This window comes from Bos indicus, chromosome 5 (genome assembly GCF_029378745.1).
Source record: "Bos indicus isolate NIAB-ARS_2022 breed Sahiwal x Tharparkar chromosome 5, NIAB-ARS_B.indTharparkar_mat_pri_1.0, whole genome shotgun sequence".
Lineage (NCBI taxonomy): Eukaryota > Metazoa > Chordata > Mammalia > Artiodactyla > Bovidae > Bos > Bos indicus.
In genome coordinates, this window is record NC_091764.1 from 65,156,828 (window position 1) to 65,169,758 (window position 12,931).

The following is a 12,931-nucleotide window of genomic DNA, read 5'->3' on the forward strand; positions in this document are numbered from 1 at the left end:
TCCTCCAAGTATGGTAGTTACTCCACAAAAGTACTGGTGTACTATAGGCACTGCATCGTCTTGTTATTTTCATAACAGGATTATGACATGATAGGAATTATTCCTGACATGGCAGGAATTATTTCACAGCTTTTGCAGAAGAGATTACTATGGCTCAGAGAGAGTGGATAATTTGCTACTAAAAAGCATCAGACAAAAGGCCACTGCACTAAATGGATGCTTTTTTCTTTAGGCCAAGCTGACTTTGGAAAAGAAAATTTAAGTAAACAACATTTTTAATTTTCTTCTCTTCTCAATTTGAGGGTTAAAAAAATAACCCTCCAAAATATAAGGTGAACACAATATTTTACTGAAATGGTGCCTGGCGGACTCTACTCCATAAGGTCACAAAGAGCCAGACACAACTGAGCAACTGAGCACACGTGCAACATCCCAAGACATATTTGTTGGCAACTGGATTCTACACAGAAACAAAAAACTCAAGGATGTTTCAAAAGTTACCTAAATATCAACCCAAATTGATGCCTAGTATTGATGGGAAGTCACCTAAACTTGTGGCCCCTCAAATAGCACTGTGATATGATAAAACATCACTGAATTAAGTTTGCAAAGGTTTCTTAAACAGGATATTAAAACCATTAAGCACAAAAGTTTTTTAAAAATCAATAAATTAGGTTATATTAAAATTGATAATTCTTCATCAAAAGACATAAATAAGAATGAAAAAGCAATTATAAAGCTGGAGAAGATACCTGTAGTAATTATATTAGACAACTGATCAGATCTAGAATATATAAAGAACTTCTATAAATCAATAAGAAAAGACACTTAATAGAACAGAGGCCAAAAGACTCTAAAAAAAAAAAGATATACAAATAGCTAAGAAATATTCTTCTTTATAAGTCACCAGGAAATTACAAATTAAAAGTCATAGTGTAACATTACTACTCACCCATCAGGAATGTTAAGATGAAAAAGATGGAAAATACCAAGGTTTGCCAAGGATATACAGCAACCAGAATCCACATACAACACTCTTGGGAGTATAAATTGGTGCAATCTTTTGGAAAACTGTTGTACCAAACAAAAGAATGTAGGCAATCCCTAAGATGCAGTAATTCTATTCCTATGTATATACACAAGAGAAATGCATCCATGTGTTCACCAAAAGACATGCACTAGCATCTTTGTAGCTGCACTCTAAACTGTTGTTATTTAATCACTGAGTTGTGTCCAACTGTTTTGTGACCTGCATGAATTGTAGCCCACCAGGCTCCTCTGTCCATGGGATTTCCCAGGCAAGAATACTGGAGTGTATTGCCAGTTCCTTCTCCAGGGCATCTTCCCGATCCAGGAATTGAACCTGCAACTCTGGAAGCCCCAGCACTCTAAATAGCACCCCTCAAATGGCAATTTCCCAAACACCCACAAACAGCAGAATGGATAAATACGTTGTGGTATTTCACACAGTGAAATTACATGCAGAAATGTCAATGAGTGATTTATGACTATGACAACAATATGGATGAATCTTAGAAACAATGTTGAGGGACTTCTCTGGTGGTCTGGTGGCTAAGACTCTGTGCTCTCAATGCAGGCAGCCCGGATTCAACCCCTGGTCAGGGAACTAGATCCCACATGCCACAACTAAGAGTTCACATGTTGCAACTAAGACCCAATGCAGCCAAATAAATAAATATCTTTACAAAAGAATAAAAACAATGTTGGCCAAAGAACCAAACAGGAAAGACAACATGTAGTGTTGTTCCTTTAATATAAAATATTAAAATAGGTGAAACTAATCAATGTTGCTAGCAGATCAGGACAATGGTTGTCCCTGACAGTGTGTTCAGTCACTTAATTGTGTCCAACTCTTTTGCAACCTCATGGACTACAGCCCACCAGGCTCCTCTGTCCATGGGATTTTCTTGGCAAGATTACCAGAGTGGGTTGCCATTTCTTTCTCCAGGGGATCTTCCAGACCCAGAAATCGAACTCAAGACTTCCAGAAATCAATTGGAAGGATTGGTCCTAGTAGCTTGAGGACAAAAATCACTTTTTCCTCACTGGCTGACACTTTCACTATCACAGAAACTATGTGGCAGTGACTCACTGCTTCTACTGTGATCAGGATTGTACTCAGGAATGTCCAAAGGCACGTGAAAGATGGATGCTTCCCCTAGTAGTCCTAGCTGGGGAAACATTCCAGGAAAGCTATTCTGTTACACTCTGGGTGGCATCAGAGAAAAGGACAAATCAAACAAAGGTCTTGGTGATCAGTTCAATTCAGTCGCTCAGTCATGTCCGACTCTTTGCGACCCCATGAAGCGCAGCACTGCAGGCCTCCCTGTCCATCACCAACTCCTGGAGTTTACCCAAACTCATGTCCATTGAGTCAGAGATGCCATCCCACAATCTCATCCTCTCTTGTCCCCTTCTCCTCCTGCCCTCAATCTTTCTCAGCATCAAGGTCTTTTCAAATGAGTCATTAAGTCATGACCAACTCTTTGTGACCCCATGAATCGCAGCACATCAGGCTTCCCTAACCTTCACTATCTCCCAGAGTTTGCTCAAACTTATGTACATTGAGACAGTGATACCACCCAACCATCTCATCCTCTGTTGTCCCCTTCTCCTCCTGCCCTCAATCTTTCCTAGTATCAGGGTCTTTTACAATGAATTGGCTCTTTGCATCAGGTGGCCAAAGTACTGGAGCTTCAGCTTCAACATCAGTCCTTCCAATGAACACCCAGGACTGATCTCTTTTAGGATGGACTGGTTGGATCTCCTTGCAGTCCAAGGGACTCTCAAGAGTCTTCTCCAACACCACAGTTCAAAAGCATCGATTCTTTGGCTCTCAGCTTTCCTTATAGTCCAACTCTCACATCCATACATGACTACTGGAAAAGCCATAGCCTTGACTAGATGGACTTTTGTTGACTAAGTAATGTCTCTGATTTTTAATATGCTGTCTAGGTTGGTCATAACTTTCCTTCCAAGGAGTAAGCATCTTAATTTCATGGCTGCAATCATCATCTGCAGTGATTTTGGAGCCCCCCAAAATAGTCTGCCACTGTTTCCACTGTTTCCCCATCTATTTGTCATGAAGTGATGGGACCAGATGCCATGATCTTAGTTTCCTGAATGTTGAGCTTTAAGCCAACTTTTTCACTCTCCACTTTCACTTTCATCAAGAGGCTCCTTTGTTCTTCTTCACTTTCTGCCATAAAGGTGGTGTCATCTGCATATCTGAGGTTATTGATATTTCTCCCGGCAATCTTGATTCCAGCTTGTGCTTCTTCCAGCCCAGTGTTTCTCATGATGTACTCTGCATATAAGTTAAATAAGCAGGGTGACAATATACAGCCTTGACGTACTCCTTTTCCTATTTGGAACCAGTCTGTTGTTCCATGTCCACTTCTAACTGTTACTTCTTGACCTGCATACAGGTTTCTCAGGAGGCAGGTCAGGTGGTCTGGTATTCCCATCTCTTGAAAAATTTTCCACAGTTTATTGTGATCCACACAGTCAAAGGCTTTGGCATAGTCAATAAAGAAGAAGTAAATGTTTTTCTGGAACTCTCTTGCTTTTTTGATGATCCAGCGAATGTTGGCAATTTGATCTCTGGTTCCTCTGCCTTTTCTAAATCTAGCTTGAACATCTGGAAGTTCATGGTTCACGTATTGCTGAAGCCTGGGTTGGAGAATTTAGAGCATTACTTTACTAACATGTGAGATGAGTACAATTGTGCAGTAGTTTGAGCATTCTTTGGCATTGCCTTTCTTTGGGATTGGAATGAAAACTGACCTTTTCCAGTCCTGTGGCCACTACTGAATTTTCCAAACCTGCTGGCATATTGAATGCAACACTTTCACACCATCATCTTTCAGGATTTGAAATAGCTCAACTGGAATTCCATCACCTCCACTAGCTTTGTTCATAGTGATACTTCCTAAGACCCACTTGACTTCACATTCCAGGATGTCTGGCTCTAGGTGAGTGACCACACCATCGTGATTATCTTGGTCATGAAGATCTTTTTTGTACAGTTCTTCTGTGTATTCTTGCCACCTCTTCTTAATATCTTCTGCTTCTGTTAGGTCCATACCATTTCTGTCCTTTATTGAGCCCATCTTTGCATGAAATGTTCCCTTGCTATCTCTAATTTTCTTGAAGAGGTCTCTAGTCTTTCCCATTCTATTGTTTTCCTCTATTTCTTTGCATTGATCACTGAAGAAGGCTTTCTTATCTCTCCTTGCTATTCTTTGGAACTCTGAATTCAAATGGGTATATCTTTCCTTTTCTCCTTTGCTTTTCACTTCTCTTCTTTTCACAGCTACTTGTAAGCCTTCCTCAGACAGCCATTTTGCATTTCTTTTCCATGGGGATGGTCTTGATCCCTGTCTCCTGTACAATGTCACAGACCTCCGTCCATAGTTCATCAGGCACTCTATCAGATCTAGTCCCTTAAATATATTTCTCAGTTCCACTGTATAACCATAAAGGATTTGATTTAGGTCATACCTGAATGGTCTACTGGTTTTCCCTATTTTCTTCAACTTAAGTCTGAATTTGGCAATAAGGAGTTCATGATCTGAGCCACAGTCAGCTCCCAGTCTTGTTTTCGCTGACTGTACAGAGCTTCTCCATCTTTGGCTTCAAAGAATATAATCAATCTGATTTCGGTGTTGACCATCTGGTGTTGTCCACGTGTACAGTCTTCTCTTGTGTTGTTGGAAGAGGGTGTTTGCTATGACCAGTGCATTCTCTTGGAAGAACTCTTTGCCCTTTGCCCTTCTTCATTCTGTACTCCAAGGCCAAATTTGCCTGTTATTCCAGGTGTTTCTTGACTTCCTACTTTTGCATTCCAGTCCCCTATAATGAAAAGGACATCTTTTTTCAGTGTTAGATCTAAAAGGTCTTGCAGGTCTTCATAGAACTGTCCAACTTCAGCTTTTTCAGCATTTCTGGTCGGGGCATAGACTTAGATTACCATGATATTGAATGCTTTGCCTTGGAAAGGAACAGAGATCATTCTGTCATTTTTGAGATTGTATCCAAGTACTGCATTTCAGACACTTTTGTTGATTATGATGGCTACTTCATTTCTTCTAAGGGATTCCTGCCCACAGTAGTAGATATAATGGTCATCTGAGTTAAATTCCCCCAACCCAGTCCATCTTAGTTCACTGATTCCTAGAATGTCGATGTTCATTCTTGCCATCTCCTGTTTGACCACTTCCAATTTGCCTTGATTCATGGACCTAACATTCCAGTTTCCTATGCAATATTGCTCTTTACAGCATCAGACCCTGCTTCTATCACCAGTCACATCCACAACTGGTTGTTGTTTTTGCTTTTGCTCCATCCCTTCATTCTTTCTGGTTATTTCTCCACTGATCTCCAGTAGCATATCGGTGATAAGGAACTAAAAATCAACCCAAGATGCCATCAGGTCTACCCCTGATGCATCTCCACCCCACCTTGGTGGTAGAACCGGGAGGGATGAGTAAGGTGGCTGCATCTGTAAGAGACAGACTAGTCTGACCAGGGAAGGAAAGCTTCAGTGGAAAGTCTGTCTACACCCCCATCTAGAGCAGGAAGGGATGCCTCTAGTGGAAAGAAGCCATGGCTGTGGATGCTGGGTTTTTTCTGTTATAGATGGGAGCTAGCAGTTCCAGAACCACTCCTTTACAATGTATTTTTTAAAAACTGGGACAAGTTTGATCCCCAGAGTTTAAAAAGACATGCCTGATATTCCTCTGTGATACTGAATGGCCACAGTATCCTTTGGAAGACAGGGAATGCTGGCCAGTGTAGGATCTTACTTATGATACTGTTTTACAACTAGACCAGTTCTGTAGAAAACAAGAGAACTGGGTAGAAGTGACATATATGTTGCTCTTTATCTCTCTGCAGACATGCTAGAACTTATGTCCTAAGGGTGCAGATTTGGGTGTGAAGCCCTCAGCTGCCTCCTGTCCACTTACTTGGCCCCTGTATCTGGGGCTCCCAACTAAACAGGCTGAGAATCAGGGCACCCTTCCAGGAAGAGTTACCTCAGTCTAGGTAGAAATTCAAACAGTCCCAATTGTGGTCAAGACTATTAAGAAGATCCCAAAGGTACACAGAAGACTTTACAGGACTAACTTTACTTTATGACCTTACTTGGAGAGATGTTTGTCTTGGGACTGACTGACTCCTGACTCGACAGCTTGAGTTTTGGGGGAAGCTACTACTTTTGGAGATGAATGGTTTGAACATGCGATAAGGGGAAAGAGGGAACATGAAATAGCTCTCCTCCCTACTGGGAGCCAAGCAGTTCCCATATCAGAACCACTTTGCTGGAAGGAATCTTGAAGGACTCAAACAAGTGCGTGCCTAGACTTTAGACTATACTAAGTTGGCTGATATAGAACAGGGAGAGAAGAAAGTGCAGAGGAGGAATGATCTTAAAAGATAGATTTCTCACTCAGTCAGCTCCAGATATCTGCCTCAAGCTACCAAAACAGGCGTTTGGACCAAATCAGTCTTTAGAAAAACTGTTGCAGCTGGCTCAGATGGTATATTATGGTAGAGAATATGAGGAGGAAAATAGGCAAAAAAGAACCAGACAAAAGACTAAAGCCCCAACAATGGCTGTTAGATCCACTCTGAAACAGCCTGAGGAAAAATGCCCAGAGGGACCCAGGTGAAAATGGAAGGACTTGTTATTACTGTAGAAAGCAGGGGCATCTCAAGCGGGATTGCCCTCAGGCTTCTAAGCCACCCAAGGCTCCATGTCTGGTCTGCAAAGGACCATACTGGAAAAGAGACTGCACTCTGAGGTTTAGGCCCCAGGGGTCAGACTCTCAAGACAATCGGGACTGAAGGTGCCCAGGGGTCCCCATCCTAATTACACCTGAGGAACCCCAGGTATTAATAACTGTGAGGGGTCAATAAGTCAATTTTCTTTTGGACACTGGGGCAACTTTGTGCTCATTGAAGCCCCTCATTAACTTTCCTCCTGATCCACTACTGTAAAGGGACTGTCAGGATGAGCCAAACACTGTTATTTCAGTCATCCTTTAAGCTGCAACTAGGACTCTGTGCTGTTTTCTCATGAGTTTCTAATCGTGCCAGAGTCTCCCTCACACTTTCTGGGGAGGGATATACTGAGCAAAGTCCAGGCTTCTGTTTTCATGAATATGGAACCTGCTCTTTTTAATTGAACAAAATGTAAAACCTGAAGTGTGGGCTGATGGAAAAACTGTGGGTTGATCACAAAATGCTACTCCTGTCATTATCAAGCTCAATTACCCTGACCTATTTCCACATCAAAAGCAGTACCCACTAAAGCCTGAGGTTAAGGAAGAGTTAAAACCCATCACTGAAAATTTAAAGGAACAAGGGCTATTAATTCTAATAGTCCATGCAACACTCCTATTTTGGGTATAAAAAAGTCAAATGATAAATGGAGACTTGTTCAAGATATATGAATAATAAGTACCTAATTCTTATACTTTATTATCTGAAATTCCTAAAGGAGCCAAATATTTTTCAGTCACTGATTTGAAGGATACTTTCTAGAGTTAAACCTATCATAAATCATACTCTACCTATGACTTTATGAAAACTGAGAGGATTCTTGGGCATTACTGGCTACTGCCACATTTGGATTCCAGGTTATGGGGAACTTGCCCAGCCTTTATATAAACTTGTAACTGTGACTCAGCAGGCCCAAACCGACAAGCTGGTTTGGTCCCCAGAGACTCAAAAGGCTTTGAAGCTCTTCAAACTGCTCTCCTGTAGGGTTCACCTTTGAGCTTGCCCACAGGATCAGAGTTTAGTTTTTACTGAAAAAAAGGCTACGGCCACAATGTTTGAGGGTAATTGCTACTATTGTTTTGCTAATGCATAAAGCTTACAAGTTTACTAACGGGCAAAATCTTACTGTACTGACTTCTCACGATGGAAGAGGGATCTTAAACCCTAAAGTTCAAAGCAACAATGCTCCATCTTTAAATCTACTATAACTCCAGGGGTGTCAAAAGTTCTAGGAATAGAATATCATTTACACTGCTCCTTGAGACCCCAATCTTCAGGAAAGATTGAAAAGGCTAGTGACATTATTAAAAGATATCTGTGTAAGCTAACTCAGGAAACACAAGACAGTTGGTTTAAAGTTTTACCCATAGCTTTAATGAGAGCTCGAACTGTTCTTAAGAAGAAGGGACTGTCTCTATGGCAGACTGTTTTTGTGCCACTTTGGCCACCTGATGCAAAAAACTGACTCATTGGAAAAGACCCTGATGTTGGGAAAGATTGAAGGTGGGAAGAGAAGGGGAAGACAGTGGATGAGATGGTTGGATGGCATCACCAACTCAATGGACATGAGTTTGAGTAAGCTCTGGGAGTTGGTTATGGACAGGGAAGCCTGGCATACTGCAGTCCATGGAGTCTCAGAGTCGGACACAACTGATCAACTGAACTGACTGACATTGTCATAGATCCTGAAGCCTTAAAATTAACTATGTGACTCAGCTTTCAGCTTTTCAACCTCGTCATCAATTGAAGGCTTTGTGTGGTAGGTTTCTCTGCTTCAAGGAAAGGACTTTCTTCAGCTCTGGGAATACCTTCACCAACAACAATCATGTGTGACACCTCTTCTTGATCTGATGACATCTAACAATCCTAAGATGGACTGGTATAACATATTGTACCTTAATTATGGACATAATGTGACTTAATTTTGATAATGTTTTAACTTGGTTTAATGACTCTTTTGCCTTACATCTGTAACTGTATAAATGGGTTTGTTTCTAACCACCTGAAAGCTTTTAAATTACGAATGGTTGTCCAGGCTCCTACAAGTACCATAGCTTCTTCCAACTATTACTTGGGGCCCCTGGATCAGAGACCCTCAATATTAGGGTTAGGAAAATATGTTGCCTCAACAACTTAGGGACAGTGCCACATCACAGCAGGAAGTAGTTACAGAATAAGAGAGATGCCCCTTTTCCCCTTGGCAGCCATATTCTCCTGAAAGAAAGGGGGGGGGGGAATGAGAGTCAGTTCCTAGGCAGATTGATAAGAAGTCCGGTGTCACCAAGGAGGAGAAAGGGGTTTGGAGTTCTCAAGAAGGAGGAAATGACAAAAGGTTTTTTTTTTTTTTTTTTTTCTCTTCTCTACATTCCTTAGTCTTAGTCACATAAACATTTTTTTCTTTAAGCCTGGAACTGATAACTACACAACAAACAACTCAGTTCAAACTCTGTACTAAGGATTATATAACAACAATGTATCTTGCTTGAGGGCAGTTCCTCCTTCCTGAAAACATGACTAATCCTGTTATCTTAAAATGTATATTATAGGAGTGGGTCTGGTAAAATATTTCTATTGTTAGTTCTTATCCTGTCATCTTAAAATGTAAATTGTGGGGGTGAGTCTAGTAAAATCTTTACAACCTTGAGACATTCTTTTGATTTATTGTAATAACCAATTTAAAAAGTATATAATTCCCTTGCTAAGACTAGTAAGCAGGGCACTCTCCATCCCCCTTCTGATGTCTATGTCAGAAGCTTTCTCTGTCCCTTTTTCACTTTAATAAAACTCTGCTACACACACACACAAAAAGTGAGTTGATTTAAATATCAATACAAGTACAGGTGATACAAAAATATAGCAAACACTGTGAATTTATAGCAAACCTGCAGAATAACTAAACTTTGAGAATCACTGACCTAATATATTTAAAGTATTACAAGACATAAACAATTCCAAGAAGGATGTTCCCAATTAGTTCATCTTAATTCTAAATCCTGACTAAAGATCTAAGAAGTGTAGGGAGGGTGAATGCTAAGCCAATCTGCTCTCTCCTCTGATTCCACTTTATCTCTCCCTCCCCATTCAACTTAATGCCAAAATGTCACTGTAAGAGGACAGGGGATTCTGTTTTAAGTCTGTTCTGTCGATTCAGTTGTGTCTGATTCTTTGCAACTCCATGGACTGAGTTGCAAAGAGTCCGCCAGGCTCCTCTGTCCATGGGATTCTCCAGACAAAAATACTGGGGTGGGTTGCCATTCCCTCCTCCAGGGAATCTTCTCAACCCAGGGATCGAAGCTGTGTCTCTTACATCTCCTGCATTGGCAGGCAAGTTCTTTACCACTAGTGCCACCTGGGAAGCCAAGTGAAAATAAGATGAATGTAACCATTTTAATTAAAAAGTAACAGTTTCATCAAACCCATAGATGTATTCAATTCACACTTCTGAAAATATCTTCAGGTTCAAAAGACTATAACAATAAGTTAATTAGCTTATATTATATGATAAGAAATATAAAACCAAATATTGCATATAGAAATGATGAGACGGTCTTCAACTCAGACCAAAGTGTAAACTAAAGAATGTCGCTTGCCATCTGGTTTTTAAAAGAATTGAAGTCACTCGCCCTCCAGTTGCTGACTTTTAAGGCACCCTGAAAAGAGTTCAGGGCAAGGATCAGGAATAAGGCTCTCTGTGCTTTGGGAAAAATAGACAGAATGGCCTTCAGATACTCAGATATTTTCAGGAGAAAATTCTATGAATCCAATTTCTTGCATCTTCTCATTCCTAGATAAAGGCACTAAAATCATCTGCTCCTTGTGACTAGCAGCAACCTTCCAATAAGATTGATGCTTGTTTGTACAGACCTCCCCCTGCCCCTTGGCCAAATCACGTCTATATACTGACCTCCCCCTCTCCACTCCTCTTTGTGCGGTAGTTCTCAGAGCTACCGGAAAGGCTATCTCTTGGACTGTAGTCCACAGTAAGCCCCTAATAGAACTGAACTCACAGCTGTCATGTGCATTTTTTTTTTCCGGTTGACAAAGGTCAATGTAATTTTTAAATGATGTGAGCTTTGGCAAAGATTAAACAGATAGATAGACAGACAGACATGGGCTCATAATGTATATATATATTCATTTCATTTAGTAACATGAGATAAGGCACTATGCTAACAGATAAATAAAGGCATCCATGGCCCCCTGACCTCGCAGACCTTAGTCAAGTCCAGGTTCCCCAAACGCCAACATATATAAACTTCCTGGCACAGAGCAAGTGCTAAATAAATGTTAGTTCTCTTACCCACTCTCCCCTTTCCACCGTCTCATCCTTAATGTGAAGTGAAAGGGCCTCATGAATTTCTCTTTAAATAAAATGAAAAGAAATGCACTGCTAGAGTCCCTTGGCTCTTCTCATAACACAAGCCATTTAACATGTGTGAAGCTGGAAGAGAGTCGGAATTTTCAGAGTAAATAATCTGTAACCTCCTTATCCTGGCTTTGGATTACCTGAAGGAAAGGGTTTGGAAAGTAGGACAGATGCCACCTCATGGAAGACCATCAGGACAAACGCCAGGAACAGTGTGTCCCCACACACCAAGCCCCAGCCTGATGTCACTGTACACTGCCAGAACAGGCAGTTCTGACCACTGCAGGGCTGGTGTAGATGTGGATTTAGGAAGAGCTGGCATTGGGCAATCTCAGTCCACTCCACACACGAGTGACTCTTGCTCAGGGACAGAGGTCTCTGCTGGTAAGCCACGGCGCATTGTCACACTCCCAGGATTCCCGCTCTAGTTCCAGGAACGCCAAGTCACAAAGGTTCTTGAGAAAACAGGGAGAGTCAGCTTTTCTTTTTAAAGGAAATGGAAAAATGGACATTGCCCAGAGCCCATCATAATACCTGACATATCCAGGCATCAGGATGTTGTGTGTTGTCTGAATAATGAATGAACTAAAAATGTCACTTGGAAAACTGCCAGTTCTGTTTGACAGACCTGTTAGAACACTAAGAGAATGATAATAACTAACACTTATTTTCTATTATATGCTAGACACTGTTCTAAGTGCTTGAAGTTGTTTTATTTCTACATATACATATATACATAAAATGCATATATATAGAAATGTATATATATATATATATGTATATATATCTCCTTGCAGCAACCTTATGAGGTAGATATAATTATTAATGGAAACAATTATGATACTCACTCTACAGATGAGAAAATACAGACTCAAAACAATTGACTAATTTGCCCAAGACTGCCCAGCTAACAGTTGGTGAAGCTGAATTCAAGCCTAGGCAGTCAGGTTCTGGAATGAGCACTCATAATCACTGGACTACACAGTCTCACAAGAATAGCAGAAACAAAATTTATGCTTATATCGTACCCTTCTTTCAAAGAAACACCTAAACATATGTATGGCCATGTGTGTTCTGGTAAACACACACCCACATTCTGTGAAGGTGGCCCAGTCTGAAATCCTGAACTCGCTTTAATACAGTGAGGGCCACAGAATTTACAAATATTGAGTTGGCCAAAAAGTTCACTCATGTTATAGAAAAACCCAAACAAAGTTTTTGACCAACCCAATATACAGCCTCTTTCAATTGGATTAGGGAGAAAAAAACCTCACAGTCCAAACTAAGTAATAGACACACCTTTATATACTAACCACACATAGAAATTCATGAACCACACTTTGGCTTGAGAACCTATTATGAAGAATAATCATAAATGTAATGTATGGAAGACCCTAGACTGCCTTCCTGACTGAAATCATTAACTCCAAACAGATGTGGGCTGATACAGAGCCATATAGAAAGAAGTCCAGGTTACTACTACATCTTGAAGCTCTCAACAGTGTAAAAAAGTAAAGAAAGGCAAACACATGGTTACTTGATGTCTATGTGTGTGTGTTCAGTTGCTCAGTCATGTCTGACCCTTTATGGCCCCATGGACTGTAGCTCTCCAGGCTTCTGTGCCCATAGAATTCTCCAGGAAAGAATGCTGCAGCAGGTTGCCATTTCCTACTCCAGGGGATCTTCCTTCCTACTCCAGGGGATCATCTCACATGCTAGTGTGTCATCTCACACTCAGTTGGCAAGTCAACTGAGCGA